General features: G+C 39.8%; 1 long non-coding RNA gene across 2 annotated transcripts; it reads right to left on the reverse strand.

The window, feature by feature from the left end:
- Positions 1–1,388: 1,388 nt before the first annotated feature.
- LOC137668653 (uncharacterized) lies at positions 1,389–25,567 on the reverse strand. 2 transcript variants are annotated; one of them, XR_011048973.1, is made up of 11 exons: positions 22,293–25,567; positions 21,747–21,935; positions 20,082–20,266; positions 17,014–17,313; positions 14,654–14,737; positions 13,419–13,494; positions 12,631–12,706; positions 6,488–7,391; positions 3,704–3,856; positions 2,394–2,561; positions 1,389–1,577 (listed from the first exon to the last, which is right to left on the reverse strand). It is a non-coding gene; the product is annotated as an uncharacterized lncRNA (long non-coding RNA). The 2 variants fall into 2 exon arrangements; XR_011048972.1 differs by having other exon boundaries at positions 1,389–1,863.
- Positions 25,568–25,849: the final 282 nt, after the last annotated feature.

A 25,849-nucleotide genomic window follows, 5' to 3' on the forward strand; every position in this document is an offset into this window, starting at 1 on the left:
CAGTTCAGAAACATTTTGCTAAGAAGCACTACCAGTGCAAACCTTTAAAGGGTAACACTGTACATGGCTACAATACCATATTCTGTTTAAACTTGTTCATCATTGTCTTCTTGCATGACAGCCCTGGCATTTAAAATATGTTAGGGGTGACACAATACTTTCACCTGGTGCAGACATATATCACTGGAAGGATGTTCTCATAAACAAAGTGCTGCAGGCTATGATCTTATCATTCTCCTCTTCCTTCTTCTCAGTTCAGTTCAATGACAAACACGTATTTCTCTTCTTTGCTCCAGTTTCTGGTCTAGAGAAGCCTGATGTTGGAGCAACAGGTGATGTTGCAAATCAGGAACGACAACCATTGGTGGTGGCAAGCAATGGAGGGGGCAGCAAGCATGCAACATATTTTATAATCCTTTGGCTAGTGCACGAATTCTACACGGTGCTGCAGTTTTATATCATGAGCAAAATTTACTCGCGTGCATGTCTGCACACGCACGTTTTTTTGAGAAAGACATAAAGCAAATTAAAGTGTTCACATGTAATTAGCTGACTATTAGTGTGGTTCAGCCAAGGCGATAGGCAGACTGTAAACTTCGAGATAGATCGCAGATAAAAGGACTGAGGGTGTTCTGGAGAAAGCTGGAGGTAATAGTTCAGAAGAGAAATTCCTGACAAATTGAGCAGGCACCTAAGGATGTTCTTGCCCTACACCATTAGCATGGCCCAGTGTAGTTATACAGGCCTTCCCTCTCCCCACTACATAGCTTAACCCTTCCTGGCATCCAGGGCTTTTTCTCTTTTCATAGCCCACTTTTAAATTGCTTAAGATTTAATCATAATTTTCTGTTTAAACACCTTAGTCTGGACTAAAACTGTGAACTTCCTGCTCGTGCTTCTTGTCCTCCTTCTTGTGACAGCATGTGAAACAGGGACTATACCCCCTGTAGAGGCTGGAATACCTCCAGTTATTCATCTAAGAGTGTGCATGACCAGATCTAGCAAAAACATTATCAGTTACCATACGTAAGCATCACACTTGGAAAGAAACCCAAAGTGTGTCCGAGTTCAAGTCTTTGCAACTTTTATGAAAATGTGGGTGTTTTACTAAATCTTTGTGCTAAATGAAAATGTCTTTATATTTTTCTCTCATTTTATAGCTGACAGGGAAGTGCTTTTTTCTGTCCTTTGGGAGTTTTCAAGATTTCATTTTTTTTCAACTAATTCTCTGACTAACCAATAAGTTGCTAAAAAAAAAAAATCAGACTGAGTCATTTGCTTCAGTAACTTCAAAATATTTCATTTTTTGCTTATAAATTAAAAATTAAAACCAAAACATATTCCAAAGCAAATAAATGTTCATATAGAAAAATACCTATCAGGACACTTGCAATAATTTTGAAACATCTTTAACATCTTTTTTTCAGTTGAGAAGCCTTATGAAAACCATATTGATCCCTCGGAACCTTTTAGCCCGTTTGGCATTTTCCAACACAAAGTTTTCATGGGAAACCTCAGACATAATCCACTTTTATCATCAATTCAGTATCTTGGGGTGTCCTTTCTTGGGATGGTTTCTGAGGAGGAATAATTGAGAACTTCATGTTCTGAGTTGATCCAGCACTGAAAATTTCAAATACTGCTGAAATTATCCATACTTATGAGTATCCATTTATGTAAAAGCTTATATTTCTCAAGGCCTGCATATGTGTGGCCTGTTGTCCTTTCCATTACACTCAAATAAGACTGATCCTAAAGTGTTTCCATTGAAGTAAAAATTTGTCATAGACTTAGCACAACTTGTGTGCTATTTCTTTGCCAGTGTGTAGACTCTTCAGCAAGCCCTTCTGTTAGGACTCTATCCTGCAAGGAAAACGCACACTTGATATACGAGAGGAAACTTTCTTTTCTGTCAAGTCAGACACAGAATTTAACAAATAGGCAGAAGAGCTAACACTGTTGGAATGGTTAAAGCCATATTCATTAGAGAAAATGCTATTTCTGCAGACAAAGAATCACTTCTCAGCGTACCATCAACAACATTCAGTAAATAGTAATTCTTTAATCCACAAGGAAAACTACCACTCATTTGTTCAAGGCTTATGTAGGCATTTGCCATGAACAAAAGTTGGAGTAAATTCTCTACAGAAGAAATGTTGAATCAAGAGTGCAAGATTGCATTGATGTTTGGGTTCATCTTGAAGGAGGGAACCTTCTGCTGTAGATCTCAAGTGATGCTCAAGGGGAAGAACAGCACGTATGAGGAGGAGAGCCAGCATGCCGGTGGCCAAGAGCCTACCACTAGAGATAAAGCCTGGGGACCTTGTCAAGGTAAGGGCCCTCACGAGCCACTCAGCAAATGCTTTCTTTGCAAATTTTGCTGCCCTGCTTACCTTCTTCTCAAGGCCCATCCTGTTCATTTTCCTCATTACACTCTGCAGAATGACAGGAAAACCTGAGGTTTTTCACAGGTTTCTGGAGAGAGGAGCAAGCTTTCAAACAGCTGTGCTGGGTTAGACCAAAGGTCCAGCTAGCCCCTCACCTGTCTGTGTCAGAAACGCCTAGAAGATAGACAGAAAAATGTCAGAAGTCAAACACAAAGTAATTCTTCTCCTGAAGTATTTTCCTTGTTCTTATCACTCAGTGCATTACAGAGACTGACAACAGAAGTTGCATAAAACAACGTGTATCAAAGGAACGATCTTGCACGAATTTCTAGTCCTTTTTTAATCTGATTCTATTTTTGGTATTCTGTGGCAGAAAGTCCCACAATTTAATTGTGCTGCATGACAAACATAAGATTTTTGTCCACTTTAAACCTCTTCTGCTCCTTGTGCTAACATAGTGAATAAGTGTTCCCCTCTTCAGAAGATTCCTTGTAACTCTTTTCATTGTATAAACCTCAGCCACCTTTTTTCGAAGAGTTCTAAACTTATCTAGTTTTCCCTCACATGGAAACTGATACATAGTTACCCACAAGACAACCACTATCAAACCCAACTGTTGTTACTGAGATTGAAACTCTTCCAAAAATTAATTTATTTAAAATAATCCTAACAGTGCAAATATCTGAACATCAGGCAGATCTATAAAACTTGCCTGCAGCAAAATCATGCAATTAGAATCATGCTCATAAGTGTTGGAGTCTTAAAACATTAATAGATCATTTTCATGGAAGAAGTTATTAAAATTGTATTTGATTTGCATTATTACAACACTGAATGCACTATGGAAAACTGAGTTCATCAGAGAAGTATAGCACAAAACAGATTATTATCTGAGTCGGAACTTTAAAATAGACCACACTTTACGCTTCTGCCTGAATTTTCTTTAGTTTTATTTCTCTTCTAAATTGATAAGAACTCCTGGGTTTATATTAGAAATAGAAAATGAGGAGGAGGATAAGAAAATAGCTAGAGATTGAAATAAAGCCTCAGAAAAGTAATTTGAGGAGCAAAACACCCTTCCCAATGTATGTGAGTTTTACCATATATGAGATGTGTTGTTCTGATCATAACCACTATTAAAAGTCCCATGAATAACAGGGTTTCTGTAGAAGATTTAGGAAAAAAGTTGCCCCAAATGTGGAAGCAATTATAAAGAAATTCATAACTCATTAGTAAGCATTCCTTGTTTTATTTCTGTTATAAGTAGACTGTCATTTCTGGATCTCTATCTGACATCTTTTCTATTGGGCACTTACCCTCCCTGATGTGTTTATAAAATTCCCCTTTTCTTTAGTGGGACATCACCAGTAAATCTGATGTACAAACGTCTTCCTTAATCCGGCAGAAAGCAGAGTTTGTTGGAGTCAATTGAAGCATTTCCATCATTTCCAACAAACTTAGGAATAAACCTGCAAGGGTTAAAAAAATATATAACCATAATCACAAAGTGCAGGAAGGAATACAGTGAATTTGTTCTGCAACTGAGATATTTTTAGTATTGTATTCTTTAGAATCCCTGTAAAGGTACGTCCCTCATGCACAGTTGTCAAAAATAGCATATAGGCATTTCGATTTGAGTTGATATAAGCCAGTGCAGAAGCACGCTCTTAATTTTTCAGGGCAGTGCAAATGTGCAAAAATGATGTCTTTGTGTTCAAAAGCTCTGTATCATTTAGAAGAACTGTGCCAGTAAATTAAACAGAGTATTTCTATTAAACATAGAAAGTGTCTTGTAGAAAAAAAATTCTCTATCTTCTGAACTTAAAATATGGTTTAAAATTCAATGATCAGACCCTTAGCAGGTGTAAATCATCACAGAAATGATGCTGTAACACTTTACATGATATTACCAAATTGTCTTGCTGGTAATTAAGAATATCCTCTATGGAATAAGGACCAATGACAGAAGAAAGTATAAGTTGATATTGTCTCAGCACACATAAGTGGTAGACAGAAATATTCATGTGCATAATCTTACACCTTGCCTACATGATACCCAGTGGGCTAAAGTAATAGCATACAGAATTATCTTGGAAAAGACAATTCTCAACAGAAACTAAATATCTTATGAGTTGTCTGTAAGTTTCTCATAATTATACACTGCAAAAATGAAAATAAAACTAACAGACATGCACTTGGAAAACGTTTCTTTAAAAATGTTTCCATAAACTTTCCTTAAAAATCCAGAGCATATCACACTCAAATGTTTTTCAAGCCCAATTTTGCTGTATTTCATCCCAAGAAAATCAGTATCTCTTTCCCTATTTCTTTTAATGGGTTTATTATGTCTATATTCTACAGCCCAGGGAAACAAATGTAATTCCTATTGCTCAGGAAGGTCTGAAGTCAGTCTGATGAAACATGTCAAACTTTTGCTCTGAATTTCTGGAGTAAGTTTCAGGGGGAAAATACACCTCTTAATTCAACAGCCACTTCCATGAAGAGCCATATAAGCCATGCTGTCTGCTACAGTGCATTTCCTTTAACACACCAAAATAATCAGTCTTTTCCGGAACCAAACTTTTCTCTGAAAAGCAAATGCTTCCCTTCCTCAGTATTAAAAGTGCATCTCTTCTGATCCTTATGGAAATTATTTTTAGCAGCTTCCTTAAGGAGACGTCTGTTTTGAGCAGCATAGTCTCAGGGCTGGGATCTCAGAGGTTCATGAAACCTACTGACCTGCGTGTTCTGCTCATGGCTTTCCCTGGTATGGGTTTTTGAAATCACTTGGGTCTAATTCAAATTAAGTCACTATGGGGATGATCAGTCTAAATTCCATTTAATGAAACATATCACTGACAACCAATTCTGTTTTCTTATTTTGGATATTAAGATCAATTTTGGTTCCACTATCCCAAAAAACTTCAGAAATAGTCAAGTGAGTATAGTGCATAGTGCTGAATGATGCTTGGATGCATGTGTTTAAAATGTCCTATAAGTCCAGAAAAAACAGAATCATGATGTCATAACCAGATGACATTAAAAGGCCAAATATTTACCATAAATTAAGTTTAAAAAATAGTCTGTACAGATTATTCATGGGAATCTTTATTGAAGATATTGAAGGATATTCTAAATTAGCAGAAATCAAGAAAGAATTAGGCGTGTACATATATGTGTATGATTAGTTTTGATCTCATGTAAAATGTAGAAGGCAGAAAATACTGTGTATTAGAGGTTCCTGAGCAAGGACCACTACCTAGGAATCAAGTGCAAACACATTACAATCAGAAGACTTTTTCTAGGGTACAAAAAAAATCCACTAACAGCAGGAAATAGAAATATTTGAATGCTTCTCTTGAAGCCCTCAAAACCAAATCTGGACACCTCTGGGTAAGGCAGGCTCCAGGAGCGTCATCCTTCCAGGAACTCTGATCAGGCAGTCTCCTGATATCAACACCTGCACAGTCCAAGCAGGGATACATTGAATGCTAGTAACTTTCTGAAGCTGCTTAATGTATTAGGCTCTTTTTTAACTTGTTGGTATCCTGACTTCTCTTGTGTCATGTAACATGGAGAAGTGTAGCCTTTCTCCTTATTAATATAGAACATATAAGTATCCACATACAAAGACTAGCAAAATGATGCATGTTGTAAAACAGCGAATACTTTGTATAGAGGGAAAATTCTGCAACCTGCCTACTAAATGAGAAGCACAAACAGTTTCTTATGTATGGCCCCTAGTGAACTTGTCCCATTCTGTGCATATTGGAGCTTTGCAAATCTCCAGAGTTTTGTGTTTAGCAAAGCAGATGTGCGAATGGAGATCCTGGTGACCTCACCTCTGAGAATCAGGCCTTTGACATACATTACTCTCCTGCTGACAGCAAGAGAAGTGTGGATCAGTTGGCATTTCACACCTGCAACTAATGTAGAAGTTGTAACAGTATAAGTGAGCATTAGGAGTAGAAGTGATGCTTTAGACACGAACCAGCTATATTTAACAGGAAAGGTGCAAATCCACATTACAACTCAGGATATGTATTAGCTGCAGCCCTTCTTTAACCTGGAAAGGAAGAATTATATCCAAGGGAACTTACCTCAAAGAATTTCTCTTTCCTCTGGCAGAAGTGATGATTAGGCTAAAACTGGCCATTGGTTTTATCTGCCGTTGGGGAATATATGATTTAGTTTGTACAGCTTCAGCTGGTAGGCCAGACTCTGTTCAAGATCTTGATCTACTATAAATACCTCTTCACAATCAATAGAGGAATGAACGTGGAGCAGAGCCGAGGACCTTGCCCCATTCGTTTAGCCTGGACTGAGCTCACTGGGTAAATCTGCAGGGAAGACGGTATCTCGCTGAACATCCCGAGTTCTCCAACTCCCCTCTGCCTTGTGAAGTCTGTGCATCCAGACAGGCTCCTGGGGCCAGAAATTACAACAGCTTTTCACCCACTATTTTCTTGTTGGTAACAGATACTTTTCACTGCTCCTTGGGCCATTTGGACTTCTACTAAAGCTGCAGTACGTATTATCCTATAATACTCATCACTAATCGGGGCTCTCTTCACTAAAGCAGATCTATCAACTGCAGAGCATATGGGGTTGGGTATGTTTTCTGCCTCATCTAGGAGTAACAAAACTTGTGGGTGAGTAGAAAGGCACCACCACCCTTTATACCAGTTTGCATTAGTCCTGGGAATTCATCTCCACTTAATGTTTTTTGCAGGTTTCTTGCCTCCCAGCCTGCAGTCCAACACCTTGTGGCTTTCTTCCTGGCTGAGAAATGTCACAGAGGGAAATGAGCAGTTTTGTCTCCTCCTGCCAAGCATACAGGGTGGGAACAGGTCACACCAGCACATCTCTCCTTGAAAAGTCAGGGGACGCTACCACCACCAAAATGGGCCCCTGGGCAGTTACGTGACATTTGGCTTGAGAAAGGAAACCGGTTTGTCACCTCATTGCTTAACGGTGTGACCTCAAGCCAGAGCTTAGGTGTACCTGTGGGTGCAAGAGATAAGATTGCATTATTAACACTATACTCATCATGTTCTGAAGATATTCTAGTTTCCAACCTTAGAATGTGATACAACATTAAAAATGTGGTGGGATTCTCAGTTATGTGAATACTAATTTATAGGTTCTCCTGCCAAAGAAAACAAAGCACCTCTTCCTACTCATCTTCCTGATTTCTGTTAGAAGATACAACAGCTCCAAAGTAGATGAGAGCTGTCATAATCATGACCCTTTGGCCTGAGAACTGTATAGACATGTAGGAAAGATGTTCTTACCCAGAATAACGTAAGCTATGGATGAAGTATGTGTGAATACTTTTGTGTAACACGATTGTATGTATATACTCTGCAAAATGCATTTTGGATGTAGTTGAGAATAGTGGTGTGTATGATTCAAAGTGATCGGGTACATTAAAACCTGTTGGAAGGGCACAGAAAAGACAAGGGAAGGTATAGGTAACGGCAGGAAAAAAGGAAAGAGAATAAATGTGGAGACAGTTAAAGGATGACAGGTGAGACAGGCAGGATCAGGTAGGAAAAATCCAAATAGTTTACAAGAAGATGGAAAAATGCCTCTCTGGCATTGTACCTTTGGTGTTTCTCTACAATGATATTATAGTGCTTTTTCTGCTTTTGATGCAAATGAAGCGCTGAAGTTCTCCTGACGTTTTTTCCCACTGTTAAGATGTCCTTTACGCTGTGATGAGATCACTGGTGTATTAGTTCATTGTAATCTTTTCAGAATGAATCCAGGAACTGCGGTGAGGTCATAACTGCAGTAAAGTCTAAAAGGATGCTTTTATGGAGGAAAGGAGAAATTTTCCTCTCATTTAGCAAAACTGCAACAGAATTAGTGGCTCTCAGGTATGTTGGAGAAATTAAAGTTTGTTTATTTTTGTCTGTTGCATGTTTTTGCAAAAGACAAACTGCTTCATGCTCTTTTTTTTCCTAAATATTGCATAGATCAACAAAGGTTGCAGACAAAGCACCCTGCTAGAGCAGTGCTCCGTTTGAACAATCATCTAGAAGCATCTTTACCTATGGTACCTGCCCAGTCCTACAGTCAGGAGGCGGGGTAAAAAAATCTGATTCCTGTGATCATCTGAATGTCCCCCATGTTAGACCTTCTGCATCATTCAGAGGGCAGATGCCTCACTGAGAGCGTCCTAATTCCCATCTCTTTCCAGGAGAAAAATCCTTGGGACATCCTCCAGGGCCCTATTATATCACTATTTAATATGACGTATTTGTTCCTCATTGATCAGTGGAGTAATGCCAGGCATGAATTTGGATCGTGACATTTCAGGCAATGACAGTGACTCAGAAGTGCCAAACTTTCACTCTTATTCTGATTTTACCTCCAGTATTTCCACTCTCTGTTTGCCAAGTGAAGTGGCAAGACTTAATGATATAATTCTGAAAGGTCTCTGGATGGATCTAGTACTGCAAAGAAATATGCAGACAGATGGAATCATATACCTCTTTTTACCATGGCCAATGTATTGTGCTTTAATGTGTTCTAATGAACTTAAAAGTGACTCCCCAGCGTGCTTGCTGCCTGGGTCAGAGGGTAGTTTCAAGTTTGCTGTCTTCCTGGGTTCTTGACATAATTCCCTCCGGATTTGTTGGGTCAACAACAAAGTGGTGATAACAAATACACTGCTGCTTTAATCCAGTGCTATGCTTTCTCCCTCTTTGCAGTGTGGATTTGTACCTACTAACAGTTAGACTGCTCCTAGTTTAACAACTTTAGGGCATTAGTGACACGCAGCATAAAACCAGTTCCCCTTTCATACCTAGGGACCAAACGTCCTAGGTGATATGTGTGACACAGCAAATGCCACAGGTTTAATTTTGCTCAAAGAGTTTAAGAGCTTTAGTTACTCAGAGAGGAGTGGGAGATTAATGGCGTTCATTGATAGTGATAGGGAACTGTGTGCTCTAAATCCCATTGCAAGCAAAGAAGAGCCCACCTCTAATATACATAACTATAGAAAACCTTCCTATTTAAAAAGACTAATTAATAATGCTTAGAGGTCTGAATTTCCAAGTATGAATTGTCAGGGATTTTGGCAGGCTTAGGGAGGTGGGGAAATGGGTTAGCATTGCATTGTTTAAAATTACAGGGGTTTAAGTTGTTTAAAACGATAAGCGGATAGGGTTTCCACACCAGATTTGAGACATTTGTTCTCTTTTATTTGTACTAAAATTTCGGCTTGAGCTCACATTGTCATTCTACACAGACTACTTCCTAGACAAGCTAATTTGTCTACCTGTGTTCCATTTTAGGCCTTGGTTTTAATTTGAGGATGATTCCTGCTAATACCAAAGACTGGATAGGACATCCATTAAAAGTCTACACAGCAATTGAAATGGAAAATTCCAAAAGAAACCCTATTAGAGTTTTTCTCCATCAAATCAACATTACAGACTTCTTATGCATTTCTTAATTAGACATTGATATTAACTGGACTGTTGCATGATTTAAATCTAGCTCTTAATCTCAGCTATTCTATGCTGCTGTAGTTTTTATGACATCCAACTAGCGACTGCTTTATGCATTAATCTATCTGGAAAACCACCTTCACATTTTTTTTGTCTTTTTTTAGAAGAATAAAGGCCCCAAGAAGGAAATGAAAGCTTTTGGGTTCAGCCATTAGTAATTTTCTGCTTAGTATTTGAAAAATTGCTTATTTTAATTGCTTCATAGAAGAAAAAGATATCAAAGCTAACGTTCTTTCTCTCCAAACTTTGTAATTATTTCTCTCAGACTCTTATTTGAAATGCCTTGAAAGGATTTTCATTGAAATGTAGATTTCTTCTCTTTCAAAAGTACTTTTATTCCCCTGTGCTTCTTTCCCTTTTTTTCCTAGTGACTTCCTCTCTAGATTTAGAGCAAAATACATAGACTCCAATCTCTGGACACTGTAGCATGTGTCACACAGATGTCCCTTAAGTGCCACCTTCTTTAAAATTAACCTTCCCATGGCCTAGAGACTGTGCTGACAATTGGCCTTAGACAGCCTGGTATCCTTGGGCTTCCTCTATGGACAGTGAAGAAGAGTCATAGGTGTTTATAGGGGTTTGCTATATCAGAGTCATACTCATTATGAAAATTGCTGTGTGATTTTCTTATTAATATCACTACAAAAATCATGTGAGCCTAATGGAAAGGTTTTAGAAAAGTTAGTGATCATGTCAATGAACATAAGTTTGGGGCTTGTGATAAAGTCTAAGGACAGGTAAGCTTTGTATAGCTTCAGGTTCTGTTTCTAGCAGTATAAATCCTGAATATCCTAATCTAGGAAGGAATTTGGTAACCAAACCCTGTAGTTAGTTTGGTATTGTATTCAAACATCAGCAGCACAAAGCTTCAGGATCACTTTGGCCCCGTCAGTAATCCTTGATGCCAATATAGCAATAGTAGCAAGGAGTTCTTTATTTCACCTATACATTTTCAGGGCACATTATTTACTAATAGATTATGGTCTGATCAAAATGATCTATACATTCATTACATCTCGAGTGGGCTTTCATAACTCAAGGTATCTAAGAATGAGGCAAAACTCACATGTTTATAGTGTAGCAATTCTGCTCAGCAAAAAAAGGTGCAGAGAAAATACTGTCCTAAGCACCTTGTGATCTGCTCTGAGTCCCAGGTGATTTCTCATGCCAGCTCAAAAACATCTTCAAGAGCCTCAGAAGAGTGGGGAGCTGACTACCTCAGAGACTCCTCAAAATATAGCTGTTCTCTCTGCAAATAAGTGGCCCCACCAGCCTAGCGTGGTCTTGGCGAAGGTTATCTTGTAGGGGGAATCTTCACAGTGGAAAAAAACATTTTGAGAAGAGAAGACTGGAATGAAGCTAAAGCATTCTCAGTATCAGATTTTACATGTCTTTTTTTGCAGTAACACAAAAGGAAGAAAGAGAACAAGAAAATGAGTTAGAGGAAGATGGAGAGAGAGATGGTCTATTAAGCAAAGCTACTTTTTTACTCTCTGAATTTACAGTCCTGATAGACATCTTTATTCAAAATTACTCATTTTTTATATTCAGATGCTACAGTTTTCAATACTAGGTCCTAGATTTGTCTGGACAGATTACCCTCTTATTCCCACAATGAAACTTAATTATCCTTTTTATGTCTTCAGATTCTTCCAGTCATTTCCTAACTCTTTCTGGGGACAGAAAGCAGCTGATGGGTCAGTCAGTAAAGCAAGTACTGTGCATCCCTGTTGGCCACACATTTTTGAAGGCAGAAGCCCTTTGGTTCCTGGTCTCCTTAGAAAGATTTCGAGCACTAGTACAAGTGTTTTGCTCGGATCTACTTTTGCTGAGGTTTTACTTGACTAGGCAGAGACTTGTCATATTCTCAGCACCTTTCTGTGTATTACTTGGAAGGATCTAAATGTGAGTAACTCACCTGGAATCTGTGGAAGGATATTTGAATGATTCATCTCTGAGACAAGAATAACCCCTCATGAAATCCAGGATGGAAACGACTGCGTGGTTTAAAACACACCTTTCTGTATCACTGCTGTTGCAGCAGGAAGGAATGTGTCTGAGTAGTTGAAGTCCAGATGACTAAATAAATAGTTTCGAAGTAACAGTAGTAACACCAAGAGTTGTATAAGTTGGTGGTATTGAGTAGTAACTAGATTTCAGGACATTTAATTGATTTCATCTGTAAAGAAACCTATAACACAGGTTATCTGCTATCACTACCTTCTGTGTCTGAGCAAAACTACCAAAGAGTAAAGCACTAGTCAAAGGGGAAAAGTTTCATAAAACAACCCAAGACTCGCAAGTACTAAAGAGAAAATTATGAGTATCCATTCAGTCTTTGAGAGTTATTTTTAGTTCTTCTTATTTCTGTAAAAATTATTATTTTTGTCTCAATTATTCAAATAAGAAAGCAGAGAAATATTACAATAAATTAAAATATAAGTAGGCTTAAGAAAATCACCCAATTCATCAAAAAGTAGAGAGACAGTACAACTAATGTGTGTTGTAGAATCCTTTGTGAATGAAATGCTAAACCCCAAAGGGCTGACCTGGTAAAATAATTTCAATATATAAATAAAGCAAGTATTGCTATGGTACACAGATATGCTTTATTGGATTGAACAAGTAGTGGTCAAATGCAACTATCCTGGGATCAACAACAAACTTTGTACAGACTTTATACATCGTATAAAACCCAAATTGAACAAAAATCCACTTACCCTGGAGTAGTATTCATATTCCAGTCACATATCTGCATGAAAGTTGCTTCTTCCAAGTCCAGCTTGTGACCCCAGCCTGAAAGCAGAGAACAGGATGGCGCAGTATCACTGAGACCGCATAGTCTGTCATACCACAACCGGAGATTAAGATGGCATTGCGGAATAACGCACAAGTTTCTCCGTCACACCCAACCTGCATTTTTTCCTGATGAGTTTATCACTCTTAATAATCTCCACTAGCCTGAGAGAACAGATAATCTGTTTTCTATAAATACAATAAATAGTGCTTCAAAGGACATGGCATTTATTCAATTCATCATTTCACTGATTCAAAATAAATATAAAAAGAAAAGATGTTTAAAGCAATGAGCAGCAGGATCCCAGCATAGAGAGTCTCAGGCAGAGACCCCACTTTTGCTGCTGATGGGTTCTGCCATCTTAGACCACTCACTTCAACCTGCAGCCTGGGTGCATTTATCTAACTCCATAAAGCAGATAGCACTTTTTATAGGTATTTTGCAGTACAGTGGTCTGTACAATCTGTACAGTGCCTGGCAATAAACTAGGTCCTGATCTCGTCTGTGCCCTCACTCTGTGTGACTGAAAAATGAGTGATAAAAAATAATAAGAAGCTCTGAATAATTATGTATTGTCTTTATAGTGAAGCAGGCCTTGAGAATTGTGAGCTCTCCCCTGGGAGAAGTCCCATTTAAAAAAATCTCCCTGGCATAAAAATGAATTGGATCCTGTCACATGAATGGCCTGCATCTACTATTCTTTCCACTTACCTTCTAGTCGTTCATTTTCTCAGTTGACTTCTGTCTGTTCCCTGGTTGTCAGCAGGAACTGGGTAACAAGAACTGGCTGGAGATGAAGTATTAAAAAAATAAACAAACAAACACAGAAAGAACTGCTGACTCAGCAGATGAATTATTACAACCATGATGTAAAACTATCAAACAACAAATGCAACTTCTGAACATCTCATGATTCACATCACAAACAGCAAGGGAGAAAAGTGGAAGAGGATTTTGACCAGTGCTAATGAATTTGGAACAACACTGGATTTTGAGATCACAAGAAATTCAGGATGGGTCGAGGCTGAATTCTTGGTCTGTCTGAGCAGCAGATGTTCTCCTTCCTGTAACTGTTGCAGCATTAAGCACTGCATTCATCATCTATAAAAAGGCAGCACTTGGACTATCCTTGGAGTAAGGACCACTCCACTCTAGTCAAGAAAATCAGTCAGCATCTCAGCTCTAGAATATTGAAAGTGTTTGGGAAGTTCAGGCGAACACTTCTCTCCTCCCAAGCTACCAAGAGCTCTAAGTGTGATACCAGGGCTGCTTGTTTCATCTGGGATACAGAGAAGGCACATGCTGCCTAGACTCTGAAGCTCTTAGAAAAGGTAACAGTTCATACCTGCTGCATTGGGCTTGCCCCAGGTATGGAGCATCTCCCCCAGGGAGATGGAGCAAAACAGAACAGGGCAGAGGCAGAAACACCACAAGTAACCTAATGGGTGTTTTGGTGGGAAAAAGGGGAGATTAATTATGGGGAAAATCTGCTGGCCATTAAGTGTCCTGGAGCAACTATTTCAACACTGAAGCAGTGAGTTTCCATGTGGTTTTAAGACATCTGCCCTAGGGAAGCATTTGCAATTGAAACTGCATCCTCTTTTTCTTAACTCTCTGGTTCCCATGGGCCAGCAGTTGCCTTGCTAAATGAAATGCTTCTTTAGGGAGACCGGCTGGCCCCAGGGACTGGTAATGCAATATAGTGCCTTTCATCTCTCACCCATGAACTCAAGTCAAACACAGTTTGGTAAATGGCCAATAACCCTTACCATCCCAGGGGCTGTTTGGTGACCTGTGCAAAATGAGGAGGGTCATCTCTGTGTCTGTTTACTAGAAGGCAAGTGTCAACTTCACCGTAAAAAGGGACATGGTTACTACTCATTATCACCCAATTTAACATTCTTAAGCCAAGAGAATGAGCCTGGAAAACTCGACCATCTTCTTACCCAACAACGGTGGTCCCGATACATCAGCGCTTGAAGAACGTTAATGAGGACAGTTGCACTGTAGCAAACCAGGCTGTGCCTCTCCTGCGGACGAGAAATCCAAGTCTGAACTACTCACAGTGGCGTGTGATTGCAGTTCTACCCAGATCTACGTGGAAATCCCCGGGAAGAATGGTTCCATTTTTAGGTGCAGCAGACACTGAAGCAAGGCCATGAAGTTACAGAAAGCTGCAGACTTCTGCAAACCTGCATTTAGGGTCTTAAATAGACACAGGCAACTTGCATAGAGACACAACATCCAGCACTGATAGAGTTAATGTGCTGAGAAAACCTTCACTGGAAGGCTCTGTTCCCTCACCCATCATGAATATACTGTTCTGGTTACCAAAATAGCTGTATTTGGAAGGGTTGAAGGCCAGAAGCTCACTGTGGTACCCATTCTTGCCCTATGCACTGCTCATTTTAAGGTCAGACCTTTAGCATCAGGAACTTGTTAGAAGAAAGAGGAATCGCTTTAAAAGTTGTTGCCACTCTGGGGGTTACCCTGGAAGGTCCGTGAGGGGAAAGGGAAGGGCAGGGGCAGATAAACACTTGGCCACATGAAAAATCAGCTGCCCCTAAATTTCAATAGATCTGCATAAACCTCCAAAACCTACCCAAAACCCCAACCAGCTTGTTCTTACCCACCATGTTTCTAGTCACCACTACCATTTTCTAGCCCTTCCATGCCATATCAATGATAACATTGTCATTGTCAACTCTGAGTTACTGTTTAATCCCTACTATCTTGATTAGTTGCATTAATTTGGTTTACCTGTGTTAATTAAACAGAAGATGACAGATGCAGCTTTTACTTATTCTTTTGTGTAGATCATTTCCCAGGGCTTCACAGGTTGTGGAAAATAACAATACAGACACACCACACATCATATTTCAGCCCAGCTGATAAAGCTATTTTACTCATACAGTGGTCCATGATTTTTTTCACATATCACGGTATAGGCTTAATTACCACGCTGCTGCTGCATGGCAGCTCCCCTCACCTTTTTTTTTTTTTTATTTGTATTATTTGCAAGTCGTAATCATGTTTTCCTGTCATCCCCAAGCAATGTGCGTGCGTGCGTACAGGCAAATGCCAAGCCTGGAAAGGAAATCTGATGCGTGTCCATGAATTAGAGTTTTCAAACTTTGGCTGAAGATTAGTACATGTAAACATAGCTCTGCCCCCTTCATCTTGGATAATTGGTCACAAATGCTACTTGACACTTCTCAAATCAGACACTTTACATACTTCTGAGCATAGCTGAACTTTTTTGGCAGGAATTAATTTGCTTTGCAACTCAGCCGCTCATTCCTGGCCCGCTCCCTACTCCAGTGATTTCAGCTCAATGTTCTGCCAGTGCGAGAAGCACAGAGGCAGGACCAGATCTGTTTGCTAGAGCTGACGAGCCTGGCTTTGTTGATCCCTCAGAAATACAATTACGGCAGCTAATGTTCTGCCCCTTGCCAGCCTTGATTAACTGTGGGATTTTTACCTTCCGGTCCCTCTCTCTTTTCCAATTACTGTACAAGTTACATTGCGTCAGCAGACATCTCAGAAAAAATGAAGAAGGTAATGTAGAATCACCAGAAAATGCAACTTCTGACACATCAGGACCCTTCCACAGCAGCATCAGCTTTATGGGAGATGGCTACAGACACCGTCTACCCCAAAGAGATTGTGTCAGATTGTCCTGCCTCTCCTGCAAACCGTGCATGCTCCAGTGGAGAAGGGGAATCCACTTCTAAAGTACTGACGAAGTTTGAAGTAGCCACAGAATTTCATGCTATTAAACAGCCCCCTGTTTGCTCTGACATTGCTGTATGTTTACTCACCGTGCACCGGTACTGCAAGAGCTGAGCAGAACATGTGCTCACTCAGAAGGGCTGCCAGGTCTCAGGGAGCATTACTGTGCCTATTCCAGGAGGAGTTTGGGGCAAGAACATGTTCCATAAAGGTTTTCACTAGGAATAATGTATTTTATCTGGTGATTTATTTCTGTCCAGCCTCTGGACTAAACGGCAGTTTATCAGCATATCCATGTACATCTATGAATAACCAATGGAAAATGTTCACCCTTTATTCACTGGGATGTGGATAAGCTGCAGCATATTAAAAATGTTTGTCAGTTTGTTCTTTACAGCTATCAAGTGGATTGTGTGCCAGCATGCCCTCCTCGTGCTGGCTGCTTCATCCAGAAAACAGAAAATGATGAAACAATGTCAGTTCTAGAAGAGGGCAAAGGTTCACATGGGTTATTTTAACATTATTGTCTTGCTCATCACTAACACTGAATCTGCAAATTAGATTGAACTCCTACCTGCAGAAGTAAAGGATGAAACTTTGCACTGTTCTTCAGGTACAGATCACGAGAGGAGTAAATGCCTGGTCAAAGACTCACATTGGCTTGACTCTCAGAGCTTCATACAGCACAAAGGACTGACGAGGAGGAGCCAGAACAGGAACAGTTCATGGGGTGTTTCTCCAGCCTCTGGTAGCTTGTGCCATGACTGAGAGCTGAACCACTGCCCAGTGACAGCCAGGGAACCAGCTGCATCAGCAGTCTCTCTGTGTGCTTGGTCCCCACGCTTTCCAGTCATGGTCTTGTGATGGTTCATCCCTAGAAAAGAAGGGTAGCTGGTGCTACAAAAGATATGGCAGATTCACGGTAGAGAAGCAAATGCCCTTATTGCCCCTGAATTTGCCATGGAATAATGCAAGAGAAGACATTGTGTGCTAGTATGTCTTGGGTTTTCATAGGTTCTTATCTTAAATTAAACAGATGGAGACCTATCTTTCTTCCTCCTGTTTAACTCTGATATTGGAACCGTTATGGGAGTGGTGGGTACAATATTTATAGGTGAACAAGGCACCTATTGGCAAAGACATGCAACATAGCTCTAAAGACTGAGATAAGGAGGCGGCTTAGTTATCATTGCTATTATATATCACTATATAAACTTAGCCTTCAGGCCCTAGACATTTTAAAATAACTTGTCTAGTGTTAGAATAGAAGAGTATCAGAAAAAGTGAATTACAGGCTACAGGCTTCTAGTATTTGCAGTAAAAGAACTATTATCGTAATTACACCTATAGAGTACTCATTTATGTTGTTATTAGGGGAAAAGGATGGTAGAATTAGGATGTATGGAAAGAAAATCTAGCAGAAGGAGAACCAAATAATTTAGCTGGACAAAGAACTATGGTGGCTGCTCAACACACTTCTATTTTCAGCACATGAGCTCACCGTGTGTGTGTGTGGATCTGCAATGTTCAGTGATTTAGGAGAAACCACTATAGGTCACTGACATCTGGTACAAATGGGAACAAACCACAGCCCACAGAAAGGCTTGACCTCACCCTCAAACCCCCAGATCAGGAGCTGGGTGCCTTTTTGTACTGTTGAACATCTCCATAGTCTTCGCTAGGTGAGAATGGAAATTACCCAAATGAGTTCATGAGCTCAATACTTCGCAGACAGAAATCCTTTCCCACCACCAAAAAAAAAAAATCAAACCCAGACTCCTGAACGTTTGAAATGACACTAAAATAAGAAAAAAATATTTTTCCAGGGGAAAGGTGAACCTCCATTTTGAATAATTATCTTGTGATTGGAGCTAACTGGCCATTATTAGTACATAGGTACCTGCTGCTGTAAATCCACTGCGTTGCCTCCTGGATGTCATTACTGAAAGTAAGTGAACTGTCGCTTCAGTGGCTAAAGATTTACTTGCTTAATGCCTGGTGTCATCAACAAATTCAGGCTGGCAATGACATCCTACTTGTCTAAGCTAACATACAGCTTCACACTCTCCTTGTTTTTCTTCCCATTCAAACTTATGGCTTAGTGTTAATGTCTACCACTAACCAACATTACAGCTGAGGTGAATGAAGTGGTGAATGAACACACAGTTTGCATGTAGATAATTGGAAGTCTGGCTGAGTAAATCACATTATTTAATGTATCATCATTATGTTTGTATTTAAAAAGCATATAAACAATATTATTTCTTCCATAACTCCATCTCTTCAGTGCTCTGACATGAGGAATGAATTGTACTATGCATTTTGGTAGAGATTTGTTTTCTAAAAAATGATGGAACCACTTGGGGCTTAAAACATTGCTGTAATAAGTTAGTAAGTTGTCCTTACTTGAGAAAACTCTTGTGTCAGGAGTAAAACTCCTTGTTTGGCTGTGCTGCAAGAAATAGGATGATATTTAATTATGACAATTCAAACTCATCTGGTTTCTCCAAGTGCTGACTATATTGATTTACAGTACTAATATAGAAAAGTGGAATTAAAAAGCTCGTTTATTTAGAAACTTACTTATTCTGAAAAATGTCTGTTCAGCTCATTTTTAAATTTGATTTCTTACCCCAGGTGAATTACACTGCATTTCTGAATCTCAAGAACTGCTTCTGCATGATAACAGCTGATCGAAGTACCAGCATAGTTCAGTCGTTTTGATTGTAAGATTTTTGTTTGTTGCTTCATTGGACAATGGTGTTTGCCAAAGAGAGATTAAGAGCACCAGAGACAGAATTACAGACCATGGTTAGTGTATGAGACTTAATATTAGTATAGGACCACAGTCTGTAAGATCAGTGGCAAATGAAACCAGCTTTCAAGCAGAATCAATGTCTTGTTCTGAGAAAACAGTAAGGAAAATCCGTGCCAGTGTTTCAGCATGACAAATGAACTTAGGCAAGTTGAAGATAATCATGATTATTTAATATTCCACAGCTTTACAACTCGATACTCTGTGGACAAAAGATCAGAAGGCTGCTGAGTCCAAAGTTTTGAATCTTTGGGTCAATATGCTTCTCATGTCTTCAGCATTTAGTTTAATTTAGGAGGAAACAGTTTTGAGCTAAGATAAGATCTCAAACAAAATTGACGTGGCCTCACAACATGGCCTAACATAACAATTTAATCTATCCTGTGCTTCCCCTGAAAGAAGGCTTAATAACTGTGGTATGATTTCACCTGCTGCTTCTAACATTTGCTCATTCTTTTTTCCTGAGCAAATTTGGATTATCAGATGGTGAGCAGCTTTGTTCATGGTAGACAAACTTGAATTCATTTCGGATTAATAACAATAGGTTCAATCCTGGATCCAATGACAGTCTTAATGAATGGATTCTTTGGAAGACAAATATTTGTTTGTGTTAAAAGGAAATAATTCTCAATTTTCCTGGGTATTAGGTGATTACAGCACATATCACAAAATATTTTCCCTCTGTATCCAGCCTTGGGCATACAAACTGCAGGAACACTCCTCAAGCCCTGGCATTGCAAATACAGGCCATTTCAACCTTGTTATTTCAAAATCTGAAGTTTCACAATGAATTATTTTGTGTGAGAAAAAACGTGTCTGTTACTCACAGTATTGTCTCAGCCCCTCTTCGTGATCTGATGCTGAGGAGTAAGAAGTGAGAGAGGTCCACATCGCTGTGATCCATCAGCAGTTGTAGGTCAAGGTAGGACCTCTCAGACGAAGGAATCCAGGCTGGATCTGGATTTTGGCCCAATCCTCACCATTGTCTTAGATGTAGGCATCTTCCAAATTCCTGTGGGAAATCCCATGTTCTTTATTACTTTCCCTGTCTCTTGGGAAGCAACCGGAGCACACACCACCGCCGTGCCCGGCCAGGGAGGAGTTGGCTGAGCTGCCAGGCTGGGCTGCGCTGCCCAAAACCGAGTACCCGCTGACCTCAGTAAAAATAGGCAGACTTCAGTAAATTTGCCCTTCAGGCAATTTTACCCTAGAAAAACATCGCCCACGTTGCTAGAGTTTAGGACACCAAATTAGAGCTTTTCATATGCGCTGGAAGCTTTTTTTCCTTTTTTTTTCCTCTCCCCCCACCTGCACCCCCAGTAACATCTAGTTACTTAATTCCATTTGAAACCACCCGGGGTAGGCACCTAAATACCTAAATAATCTTGTCCTTCATGCCTGTCAACATCTTGAGGCACCTAACCACCTTTAGAGATGTGGTGTGAAAGCTTGTGAACGATGCAATCGAGGAGGGAAACAAAAGACAAGTATCCCTATTTGCCGCCCAAGAATCCACAAAGAATGCTGCTTCAGCTCTGCTCTGATTTCTAATTAGATTATGAGTGATGTAGGACTCTGAAACCAAGCTGGAGTTTGTGCTAGCACTTTGCATGTATGAATGACAAAGGGACACCACTTTCATATTGATTTAAGCAAGGCAGTGGAAGAATGTTTAAACATCAAGTGCTTGATGCCCCAGTTTGCCGGAGCACCTGGAGATATCAAATTAATTCCAGGTGTTCTGCCATTAAGACAGGCTTGCTGCTTTTACAGCCACACACACAAAATGTGGCTCCCAGTTCCACAAATAAAAACTGAGCGGTTTCTGCTCCTAATGCCTTGATAACTCTGACATATTGCAAGTTCTGGAAAGAATTTTAATCTACATAGTTTTTTAACTGGGGAGGGGAGCAAGCCGGGGGAGGGATTTTAAATATGCTGCATACAATTTGTGATGGTCATCTCTAAAATGCAGCTCCATTATCCTTTTCCATTTGGAATGAATGAGGCTAATTAATTTCAGGCCATACTTGATGAGGTCAGCACCATACGAAGGGTGCGTGCTAGACATTGCTAATCTCTTTCAGCTGAGAGTGATGAATTAAAGATGAAGCATTCCTTTGCAGGCCTAATTTAGAATGTATATCAAAAACCTACAGCAAATAATACTATACCCTACAACAAAGGAAAACTTGTTCTCTCAGGCTCCCATGTAGGGTTGATTTTAAAGGCATTTTCATTTCACTTTGGAATTCCAGCTGTGGATGGGTGAAACAGTTCAGAAAATTCAAGCTTTCTCTCTTTCTATTGCTTTTATGGACAAAAGTAGGCAAGGGGGGGGCTAAGGGGAGAGAGAAACTAGTCGGTGTTTGATCCTGTATATACTGTGATTCTGACTGTACACTCAACGTTTAGGAAAGCTGCCAAGGTCTTGTGCTCCCCAAGTACCTGTGACATGACACCCCTCCCCACGGTGCACACCGAAATCTTACTGTTGGGTTTTTTAAGTCTCATTTTGTTCAGCATCATCTCAAGGATGTTTTGTTGGACATTGCAGGCTTTTCCCTGGGAAACAGGACAGGTCCGGCAGTTCTGCTGGGTCACCCAAGGAGGACACAAGAGCTTCCAAGCCAACACGGAGCTGTATTTCTCTGGGTGCTCTTGCAGGGAAAAACACCTCCCTATGCAGAAAGATTCTGTTACATCTAGGAGCACAGGTAGCAAAACCTAACAGAAAAAGTCACTGCGAAAGCAACAACACCAGGTCTGGAAGCAGTACAAATCACTACAGAGCTCTCAAATTCGCTGGACTTGGGGCTCAGCCAAGCTTTGCCACCTTTCCCTTAAGCAAAGCCCCCCATAGAGCCCATAGGTGTTTCCCTCGAGTGAGGGACCGCAGGATTTGGTCCCGTGGACGGCAAGAAATTAACCTTAATTGTCATTTCAGTAAAACAGAGACTATGAAATCCTAACCCAGCCTCAGAAGGAGGCTGAAAACAATATACTGCCGGCTTCCCCACCACTTTGCTCTTTAATACCTGGCAGTGCCTTGAAATTCCTGACAGGTTGCTGCAGCGAGTCGGAGTTCCCAACTGGTGGCCATAAGCGGCTGCCGTCTTTGTATCCCAGTAGTCCTCATTAGAACAAAGCTGCTTCGAATTAAATCCAATCTACATGCCGAATCAATCTTTCAACCCTTTGATTGCTTCTGAAAATATTTATATTTCTTAATAATGCACATTTTGTCCCACAGCCTGTGATTAAACCCAGACAAGGTCCGGAGAAGCCTGAAGTATATGTGGAAGGGGTTATTTTGGACAGGAAAAGAAAGATAAAGAACACAGGTTTTTCCTATTGTGAAACCATTAGAGTGTATAAATCTAGCAATTGCAGTTGTATAAGCATCAGAGTGGGGTTGTAATAAATACAGATTGGAGTATTATAGTAACCAAATGGAGTTTATGGATTATGTTCGCTAGTTCATATTTCTCAGCTACTACAATCTAACTAGCATCATGCTGCACTCAGGTCTATTAATATTCCCTATTAATATTCTCTTTACATGTTTGTGGGGAAAAAAAAAAGTTAGGAATCAACCACTGCTCTGTGTAAAACAAACATGTTTAAAGAATCTTGCCCTCCAAAGAAAAAAATAAACAAGGGGACACTGTAAAGTGACTGTGTTAGAAGGGCATCAGCAGTGGCTGGCTGAAATCGGCTCCATTCTGCTTAAAGTGAATAACTTCCATCCGAGTGAGAATCTGGCCCTAACGCAGGGCATTTGCTGCGTGAAAATTAGGATGCAGAAATGAAGAGAATAACTGCTGCTATCCCTTAGCAAGGTAAATTTTTAAGGTGGTAAATAATAAGCTTTGGTTGGAGATGAGAAACACACAAAGGCTTTGAAGTTGTGCTTTGCGGCAAATAGCATATTATTCCCTCCTCAAAAAGTAGCATATATCACAGGTAAGATACGTGGAGATGAAGGGAGGGATACACTCCTTGGCTGAGAAGCAGCCCAGATAGGGCCTGATCCTCCAGAGTGGGAATTTGCCATCGATTAAGAAGGTGGCTGTGGCTGGGGACACAGATCAGATAAAGGCACTGTACCTGTCTCCCTCCCTAAACATAAATGACTGCCCTTGTCTACAATAAAAGGGAAAAATTGACTTCGGAAAACATGCCACGATAAAACTCCTTGGATAAAGTAGTACAATGCCTGGGTGAGCGGGAAAGAAATCCTAGAAACTAAAAATATATAATGCTTATTTAAAACCATTGTCATCGTAAGCATCGCATGGTAAACACAGCTCAGATACTTTATCAGTGGGATAGTAAATGCTTGTGATAGTTTTGCTTGTGACAGTTTCCCCTTTCATAGAGGAGACAAGAAAATATTTTCAGTTAAAATATTATTAATTGATTCTTTCATCACATATTTCATTAAATTAAGCTGTAATTTCACAAATATGTTGTGGGGGTGGTATTATTATTATTATACTTATATCCTGAGTCTTGACAGCTATTTTGCATTAATATATGATTTGAACACTCAGACTTTAAGGTAGAGAGAAGGTTTTTTTTATCATCGCCAAAAATAAGGGGAGAGGAGTGATGAAAAAAACCTCTCACAAATAGGGATGGATCCAAAATCTAATGACATGCATGAAAATCCATTTTGGACCGGGCCTCCAGCAGAACGTTATATTGTATAACCAGTATTTTCTGAATATCTTCTATTTTTTGACAACCCCGATTTCACACTAAACTTGGAGTTCATTTCCGAACAGAAGCTTTTTGTACAGAAACTTTAAATCATATCACTTCGTGAACACACACATACCATAGAGGATATTGTCTTATTAAAGAGTTTAAGCCTAAAGGTGTATGCCTATTTTTAAAAGAAATTTTCTGATTGTAGATAACTGCTCAATTTGATTTAGTGTCCAATGATAGTGATGGGGTTGATAACTGAGCATTCATCGGTAATTCATCTTGTGCTAGTAGAAATTTACAGCAAAGCAGTGCTTTCCCAACACTGACAAGTCCTATTAATCTTCTTCAGACACATTTCAATAGGTGTCTCCATCTGTGCCCAACATCTAAACACTCTGGCATCACCAGGGACTTGGAGACACCTTCATTTCAGGTTACACTAGTGAAAATGTGATACTAGATTGTACTCTATTTTTAACCTAATTCTCTGTTTTCATTCAATTAGCCTTTCTTGCCTGCATTTTTCTGCTCATGTGTAACATCCTTTTCCCAGGAAGAGCTTAAAAATGAGATTTAGTTACTTAAAGAGACAGAATCTGCCAGGGCAAGAGGCATCCAAGAGCTTAATACACAAAAGCAGCAGAATAAAGCTCACGTATACAGCGTGGAGACCGAACCACCAGCCGCAAAACACATCCTCTGTAGTATGCCCACGATATTCCCCTCCTGATGCACCTCTCGCAGGCATTGTTTGGTGAGGACAGGTCTGAAACTAAACACCCCACCTCCAGCTTTCCGAATTGTAAAACAATGGCAGAGCATTTGGGGGTTGAAATCCAGTACGCAGCAAAACAACTCTGTTTGTCCAGGCTGTACGGGGATCGCCGCCATACATCCCCACTTCTCCTTACATATACGGCTAATGCATGAACAAACACAGCATAGTCAAATTACAGCAATAACATTTATGGGTGGATTATGTTCCAACTTCCTTGCTTATTATTAAAAGTAAGTAAATTGCAAAGCACATGGAAGAGGCAGGGTGCAAATGCGGGCGAATTTCCACTCGGAACCAAATGTTGCTTTTTCACGTTCAAAGCTGCGACGCGTTTGCTAGGAGACGCAGCACAGCTTTAAAGCTTACTCATTCAAAAAATGTGTTTGGGTTCTTTTTTTCCCTCTTTACTCCATTTACGTTTGCCTTTCAAAGAAGAGCAGATGCACACCGTTGGGGTTTGGCTGGCTTCTCCTACTCTGAACTTTCTTCTGAAAAGAGCAAACCACGATCCGTGCGACTGCTCCGCAACTCAGAGGCAGTTTCAAACTTTGTTTCTGGCTTTATGAAGTTCTCTTGTGAGTTGTATTATAGATCTAAATGACCTTATTGTAGGTGGCAAGTTTAAATGTGCCATATTAATAACTTGTTATCCAAGACAAATTAAGTCCTTATGTGTCAAAAGCACTCTGCTCTGGATTACCTACAAGACAAGTATTTATTGAATAAACGTTGGATCCAATTTCATTTTAATGTGACTGACTGTATGCTTCAGTCCCTTAGAATGAGATAAAAACACTCATACTTATAACTGAGTTGCAACATTACACCTAACTTGTCTATTTCTATTATTGTCTTTTTAATATGGGATATCAAAAGTGTTTGGAGTTTTTAAGGGTAATATTATTATTATTATTATTATTGTTGTTGTTGTTGTTGTTATTGTTATTATTCTGAAGAGCAAGGATAGAGACAAAAAAAAAAGACTGGCATTCAGCCTAAAGAGAAATCATTGAAACAAATTAATCCTATGCCGTTTAAATTGACATGGTAATCCATCATCAGCAAAGGGAAACTCTGAAAGCAATCTAGAATCTGCAGTGT

This window comes from Nyctibius grandis, chromosome 11 (genome assembly GCF_013368605.1).
Source record: "Nyctibius grandis isolate bNycGra1 chromosome 11, bNycGra1.pri, whole genome shotgun sequence".
NCBI lineage: Eukaryota > Metazoa > Chordata > Aves > Nyctibiiformes > Nyctibiidae > Nyctibius > Nyctibius grandis.